At 30.8% G+C, this 8457-nt stretch overlaps 1 protein-coding gene across 1 annotated transcript in view; it reads right to left on the minus strand.

Moving 5' to 3' along the window:
• Sarm (sterile alpha and armadillo motif) overlaps positions 1 to 6095 on the minus strand; it is an 83146-nt gene extending 77051 nt beyond the window's left edge. Inside the window, exon 1 of the mRNA XM_080158290.1 lies at positions 4966 to 6095. The gene's annotated coding sequence lies outside the window, so the exon portion shown is untranslated. The remainder of the gene's footprint in view (positions 1 to 4965) is intronic.
• Between the last annotated feature and the right edge of the window lie 2362 nt (positions 6096 to 8457).

Raw genomic sequence — 8457 nt, forward strand, 5'->3', positions numbered from 1 at the left:
TTTTTTTGTTCAGATTTTAACAAGAAAGAAAAGAAACATAGTTTTCTGTTTTTAGAAGTCCTTTAATCCTTATACTAAAGTAACAGGATGTCTTTTTGTCTGTTTGTTTTTGAAGGATCTTGCTAACCGCTGAACCGATCGGGTTCTCCTTAACAGTGTAGCTTCTTATAGGTCCCAGGAAGGTTTATAGCTATTTGGGGGGAGGGTACCACCAACCTCCAAAAAGAAATCGCCCTTAGAAAAAAAATTACCCCCCCCCCCCCCAACAAAAATTTAAAAATTTTTTTTTTAACTAAAAATAAATAAAGAGGGGGGCCACACCCCCCCCCCCCCAAAAAAAAAAATTACCCCTCCCCAAAATTTTTTTTACTTTTTCTTTTCGTATTATAGTCAGCTTAAAACGTGTAGAAAAATGAAAAAATAAAAGATTAATATTATGATTTTTATTTCATTATTCGTAGAAAATCGTCATACGAAATATGATTTTCAGTACGGTTCAGAACCGGTTATATTCCAGCGGGTGTTAATCGGCTTCGAATTAATACTTGAAATTATATTCTTATTGGTTCATTGACACATTCTGTATGTAATGTAAATACAAAAAAAAACACTTTAATTTAATAACCTTTATCTAGTAACTGTGTTTATCACCATCCAAGTTATGTATTGGATCTAACTTTTTAACATAGTCAGCAATATTTTTTAACGTCTTAAATACGATGCAGTCTGATCCGAAATCGTACCCTTAAAATTCCTGACAACTGGAAATATTTGATTAAAAAGTATTTAGACGGATAATTTTGTATCATGTCTTAATTTATCTTTGCTTAAATCGTTTGACTTGAATTTGTAGTGGCTTCTCCTCTAGTACTCCTCAATGTTTGATATTAGTGTATCCTTCACAAAAAAAATCAGAAGCACATTTATTATTCCAACAGTGTTAAGGACAAATGGAGTAGGTAATAGGACTTAATGCAAAAAATGAACAGTCTATCTCAGATAACTGCAGAGTAAATCACAATTTCTTCTTGGCATTGATTGACATAAAAAATCATGTATTGAATAGCTTTGCATCTAATAACTAAAGAAAGAAAATTAAAGAATGCTTTCTTTATTTTCCGAGGGTTTTATTCAAAAAAAGGAAAAATATATAGTGTGAGCAAAAATGTGAAATGCTTTCAAGTTTTTTAGTAGAGTTACTTCTGTATAGCTTGATCTAGACGCATGTGGTAAATCAATACGCAATTGATAGACTTTAATATTCAACTTGAAACTAATTTACTTGGGTTTGATAATAAGGATAATAAGCGTCAACATATTTTCTTTAAAAAAAGCTATTTATCACATAAAAATGATATTTTACTGGAAAGATAGAATATTCCTCATTGGCCAAGTAATGTTTTTTAAAAACTTTTTTTATCTTCTCATTTGGAGTGAAAAAAGGAAATCGTAGTTTGTACATCCCGAAAAATTGAACCAATAAAAACAGGAATTTCAACGAATTTGATATTATTTAGCAAATATATTCGCTTACTATGCACGTTATGTATGTTGTTGTGAAAACGACAGGCTGAGCCGTATTTGCTAAGACTTCTCTCCAGCAAGCTAGCAAGATAATACAAAGTATATTTAGCCGCAACAAGAACAATTCTCTACATAAGTAGCACAGCAACAGAAAGCTAGTAATGTTTGAGATTAAAATAGACAGTATACTGTAATACAGTGAATCTATTTAGCAATTGTAATTTTGAAATTATAATTTGAACATATGATAACAAAATATATGCAAATAAACCTTGCTGCAGACGTGTATGTATAAGCGTGTGTGTATGTTTTGTGATTAATGAGCGTACAGAGAGAGAAACTGCGTAGAGATAATATACCAAGGGTAGCTATGGAGTTTACTCCTGTTAATTTTAACTTTTAGTATAGGTGCAAAGATGGACAGACGGACAGAAGGACAGACGGACAGACGAACATATGGACAGACGGACAGATAGACAGACGAATATATGGACAGACGGACAGATGGACAGATGAAAAGACGGACAGATGGACAGATGAAAAGACGGACAGATGGACAAATGGACAGATGGACAAATGGACAGATGGACAAATGGACAGATGGACAAATGGACAGATGGACAAATGGACAGATGGACAAATGGACAGATGGACAAATGGACAGATGGACAAATGGACAGATGGACAAATGGACATATGGACAAATGGACAGAAGGACAGACGGCCAGATGGACGGGCAGAAAGATGGTTAGACGGACATATCCTAAACTAATCTTAGTGTAGCTGCGCTTCCAAAAAACCTGAACAATTTCTCGTTAATTGAGAACAGGCTGCTTTCACATGGCACTGCAATTTTTCTTATACCCACCTCCAGGGTTACACAAATAGAACAATGGATGAATATTTAATTTTCCCCTCCAATTCTTATGTGAAAGTTTTAATTTGGTCCCTTTGTGGCCCACCTTATTTAAGTTGCACTAAAAATGCTTTTTAGGAAAGCTATGTATGGGTCCTGAATGCGTTAGGCATGACTATGAGATGGTAAACTCCCTAAAGGTTGGTACTCTTATGTAGGCTTATTTTGATGCTGTGAGTATTGGTGCAAAAAATATGACGTAACAAAAAAAAATAGCCAATGAGAGTCCACTATAAATTTTACCATTGGTCAATAACGGCCTCTCATTGGCTAATTTTTTTGTTACGTCATATTTTTTGCACCAATACTCACAGCATCCTTATTTTTCATAAATTCATAAACCAAAACCGAGTATTTTATAACATAACAATAAAAACTTTATCTTTTTAATATTTAAGTTTTGAAAAATAGAAAGATTAACACTTAATTACTTAAATCATTTAATTAATCTTATTTTGTATTTGTATTAAAGGTAGACTAAAATAAACATTTAAAATGCATATAAAGTTTAAAACAGAACTATAAACAAAGCATTTTAGATCTTTAATTCATTTGGTCGAAGCACATTAAATTAATTTAGTAAGATTAAACTTTTTGATCTTGAAATAAGGTATTTATTATTATAAAATGAATTTATTATGAGAGGTAAAATTTTATTTCCCTTTTAAAGCCTTTATTAAAGTTCATATAAGAAACATCTGGAAACTTCTATTTAAGATTAATTTCATTTATTAATAAAAAATTTACAAAAAGAAGCAAATTTTTATAGCGTAATTTCAAGTAAATCATAAAAACAAAGTTGGTTTTATAATCTCAGGGAGGGAGGTGACATTGGGCTGTAAACTCTACAAGTCCCCAAAATTTAATAAACAAGTTATCTCAATCGTTGGCAAACTTTCAGGATTTTTATTCAATTTTGATTGGATTGTACAAACAAGCAGTATAAAATGAAAAACTATCTTTAAAAGTTTAATAATTTTAAATACTGTTTTGCAGAAAAAAAGACAATTCTCAAAAAATCATTTTCCTAATTTTTATGTATGTTTCTTCCTTTTGAAATTTAACACCACAAAAAAGTTTCGGGCGAAAACTAATATCCAAACACGGATTCTTTTTCAATAAATACGACAACTTTGCATTTTTTATCATTTTGCAAAAGCGTAGCTTCTCTCTAATTACTGTCTATGCGTCACTCAATAAGTAGTTTATGAACATCTCCTTTGTTAAATGGCGGATATTTAATAGTTATTTCTCGCATCGTATTATAAACGGCTTTCCGCGGATATAGAAAGTACAATTATGAGATTAAACCCAGTTTTTTTAGCCCCAAGGTGCCGAAGGCACGGGCTAAAAAAACTGGTTTTAATCTTATGATTGTACATTTTTATATTCGTAGAAAGCTGGATACAATACGATGATAGACATAGTTTTTTCGTATGAATGAGAACCGGTTCCTATCCACCGGATTCGAATGAATACGAGAAAATTTCTTATACAATTCTAGAAAAAAAATATGTTGTTGTAATAAATTCTAGATCATTAGAAGCGAAAAAAATTTCCAATAACTTTATACAATTGTTGAATTTTTATTGTGGCGCAAATTTTAAACAGATTTAAAGAAACAAGCATCCAGGGGCTCTATATCCGAAGTGGTAGATACGAAAAAATTGTCGAAAACCCTTCAAAAAAAAACCTACAACTTTAATAATCAGGATGGTAATAAAGATCTTTATATTGAGTAAAATATGGGGGGAAATGTCCGTAATTTGCGCAGTAATAACAACCAGTACTTTACAGACTTAAATACCAAATGTACTTACAGAACTTAGTTTTATAGTACTAGCGGCTTCGCCCCTAGCCTCTAGGGGCTTTGCCCCAAAAGATGACAAAAAAAAAAAAAAAAAATAAGAATAACTAAAGAAATCTTCTACAAAAGAAATCTTCTACAAAAGAATTCTTCTACAAAAGAATTCTTCTACAAAAGAATATTTCTACAAAAGAATTCTACAAAAAAAAAAAAAAAAAAAAAAAAAAAATGGGGGGGATTTTTTGTTGTTTTTGGGGGGGTTGGGGGTGTCCCACCCCCCCAAGAAAATAGCTTAAAACCACCACAGGACCAATAGGTATATACCCTGAAGAGTAGAATCCGATCGGTTCAGTGGTTACCGAGATCTTAAGGGACGGACGGACAGACAGACGGACGGACAGACGGACAGACATCGTTCTACTTTGTATTATAGATATTTGTAAATGTCAAGAAAAAGTACAAATATTTGAAAAAACATTAGACTTACTGAAATACTGATACGGAAATTGGTTTGCGCGATTACAGTCGTCCATTCAACAAAATTATTCAAAATTATGAATTTATATTTATCTTTAGCTTTAATTGGTAGATTTTCTTACTAAATATTAGAAGAAAAACCTGAAAATTAATAATGTGTAGTATAGGAAACCCCAAAACAATGGCGCCTTTTATGGCTGTGTGTATATTTTTTGTTTGTTTACATATATATCCAACCTACCTGATTAATTAGGGTACTTTCGAGTCTTCTACTGACTTTAGAAACACCAACATTATCACAATTTTATACAATTACATTTTGTTATCACTTTTAACTGTAATAAAAAACGTTTAAATTAAGTCCTAATGTTACTTCACTTGATTTTTTATTATCACTGTGGTCAAGTATTTATTTATCGACGATGGGCCTGGCTAGTAACAATTTATATTTACAAATCAAGAATAATATTTGACTTGCTTTAATTATGATTTTAACAATCTAAGCTGCAAACCACGTCATTCACTAGGATTTCATCACTATAAATATCGCCTACATATGTAATTATATTAGAGTCGGTTTACATTATGTCTTGCACAAAAGTATAAAGACAGAGTTTTGAAGATTCAAGGTGTGTACAAGATAATAGGATTCATGTTACTATTTTCACTCTCTCTATCTCTATTTTTACTTCTCCTTTTTTTATTGATATCTCTTTATTGCTCTGCTATCTCTCTCTCTCTCTCTCTGCTAGATGCGCAGCGCGTGAATGGAGCCAAAAATTGAAACTAAGACTAAAGAGCCTAAATAATGAGAAGAACAGCCGCGCACACACACACTCACACACACACACCAATGCTCATTCTCCTTCTCTCTCTTTCTTTAGTTTTTACTCCTTCTTAATTTTACATTTTTCTATTATTCACTTTTAGACTTTGTGTGTGTGAGTGTGTGTGTTTGTGTGTGTTGAGTAGTATATGTTGTTAATACACAGGTGTTTCATTATATATATGGGGAGAAAGAAATAGCGCCTCCTTTTTCAGTGCTTTAGAACCCCATGATAACTACCACATGACTGTGTACCACCACCACACCACTTCACCGTGAAAACCACAGCACCAGCCCCCCACAACTTCAACTACTGTTAATATAGAACTGAATTTCAAGTCCAACAGCAAAGGTGTATAACATAAATATCACACTATAATCTATTCTGCTGGGCCTAATTTTAGTAACTGAAAGATAACACAAAATATTTTCAACTCACAGCTATATTATATGCAGGCACTATCGGATGCAATATATTAAAATTATTACATGCTCACTAAATATTATTTCTTTTAAATATTGGTCAGGTGTAGCAGGGAGAACTTGAACTGAAAAGGAAAGGTAAAATCACATACACACACATAAATACAGATAAACACATGTCTATATGTATATATGCATATTTGGAAATATACGTGTATTAAAAACTTTAAATAGTACAAAAATCATATTCTTTTTAATAATTAGAAAGATTTATTTTCTGTGATTGAATAAATTTACCAATAAGATAATTAAATTTTACTATACTCCAAAAATCAAACCAAAGAATGATAAAAATTTGGAAAATTTTAAGGACATAATTAAAATTTAAGATTTTAAATTTATTTCACTAATTTTTTGGAACTTTAGTAATATTATTTAACATTTATTAAAATTATAAATCTTCAAAACTATGTGAGTGTAAAAACTGCTCTAAAATGGATTCTAAATTTTAAGTTGGACTGAATCCAAAATTGTAGCCTGTGTCTCTCAAGTAAATAATTATATTGCCCCCGTCCTCAAATAAATAAAAGCGTTTTTGAAAACACACTAAAATATATAAAGTATTTTTCTAGAGACACTTGAGGTCGGTGGAGGGGAAGTCGACCCCTCCCCATTATCAATTCTAGTTTTAAAAGAATGAAGAAAAATACTTTTTTTTAAGCAGGAGACTATTTCTTTGTAAGGGGTATTTCTCTTGGCAGGTTGGTGGTATAGTCATAAACCTTCCCAGAACCTATAAGAAGCTACATTATAAAGGAGAACTATATAGGTTCAGCAGTTAGCAAGTTCCTTCGATACAACCAGACAGACAAACATCATGTTTATTTTATATGAGGCTATTCCTAAGGATGAACGAACTCAGAAAAAAAAGGTCTAAGCATTTTAAAAACTTGACACATACACAGCATTAAGTTTTGACAGTTTTCTATGAACATTTGAAATGAATTAAAATTTGTAAAAATTCTTCTGTTTCCAATTATTGCATGTATAAAACATCAAAAAATTGCATCATATTCATAGGTTCAAATAATCGAATACAAAGTCTTTAAGTCCGTTCGGATGTCCGTTCACTGTCCATTTCTTCGTATGTCCAGGGATGCAGAGCCGTCGCATTTTTGGGAGGCGGCTCATTTCGGTTCCATCATAAACAGGATGCGCGGCCCAGCAACAAATACTGCCGGGTTCAAACTTTAAATTCCAATAAATAATAACTATAACATGTATAGGATACCATTTATCACTCTCCTTATCCTATTAAAATAAAGGGGAGAATTTAAAAAAAAAAATTTACATTTTTTTTAGATATTTTCTGTATTTTTAACATTTTATAAATCTTTATATCATTTTATAACTCTTTATAACATTTTATAACTTTTTATATTTATTTATATTATTTAAAACCTTTGAATTTTTCTTTTTTTATTGTTTTTTAAAATTTCTTTTCCATTAGCCTTTTTGGGGCTTCGCCCCTACAGGAGAAGGAAGTTTTCACAATCTTTTTGAATTAGATAAAACAAAGTTTAAAAGAAGAAGAGAAATTTAAAAAGAAGAAAAATAATTGAAAATATAAAGAAAATATAAAAAAGTATAAAAAAATATAAAAATTTATAAAAATATATAAAAACATAAAAAACATTAAAATCAGAAAAAAATATGAAATTTTTTTTTTTTTGGGGGGGGGGAAATTTTCATTTTTGTTGGGGTTGGGGGTGTCCCAACCCCCAAGAAAATAGCTTAAAACCACCACAGGACCAATAGGTATATACCCTGAAGAGTAGAATCCAATCAGTTCAGTGGTTACCAAGATCTTAAGCTTCAGACGGACGGACGGACGGACAGACGGACAGGCATCATTCTACTTTGTATTATAGATTATCCCTAGCCTCTAGGGGCTTTTTTCTGAAGGTTTAGGGGAGAATTTAAAAAAAAAATTACATTTTTTATAGATATTTTCTGTATTTTTAACATTTTATAAATCTTTATAACATTTTATAACTTTTTATATTTATTTATATTAATTTATATTATTTAAAACCTTTGAATTTTTCTTTTTTTATTGTTTTTTAAAATTTCTTTGCCATTAGCCTTTTTGGGGCTTCGCCCCTACAGGAGGTGGAAGTTTTCACAATCTTTTTGAATTTGATAAAACAAAGTTTAAAAGAAGAAAAGAAATTTAAAAAGAAGAAAAATTATTGAAAATATAAAGAAAATATAAAAAAGTATAAAAAATATAAAAAATTTAAAAAATATATAAAAAGATAAAAAAAAAATATATAAAAACATAAAAAAACATCAAAATCAGAAAAAAAAATGAAATTTTTTTTTTTTTGGGGGGGGAAATTTTCATTTTTGAGGGGGTTGGGGGTGTCCCAACCCCCAAGAAAATAGCTTAAAACCATCACAGGACCTATAGGTATATACCCT

Source organism: Acartia tonsa, chromosome 4 (assembly GCF_053477335.1).
Source record: "Acartia tonsa isolate MP-2025a chromosome 4, ASM5347733v1, whole genome shotgun sequence".
In the NCBI taxonomy this organism is placed as follows: domain Eukaryota; kingdom Metazoa; phylum Arthropoda; class Copepoda; order Calanoida; family Acartiidae; genus Acartia; species Acartia tonsa.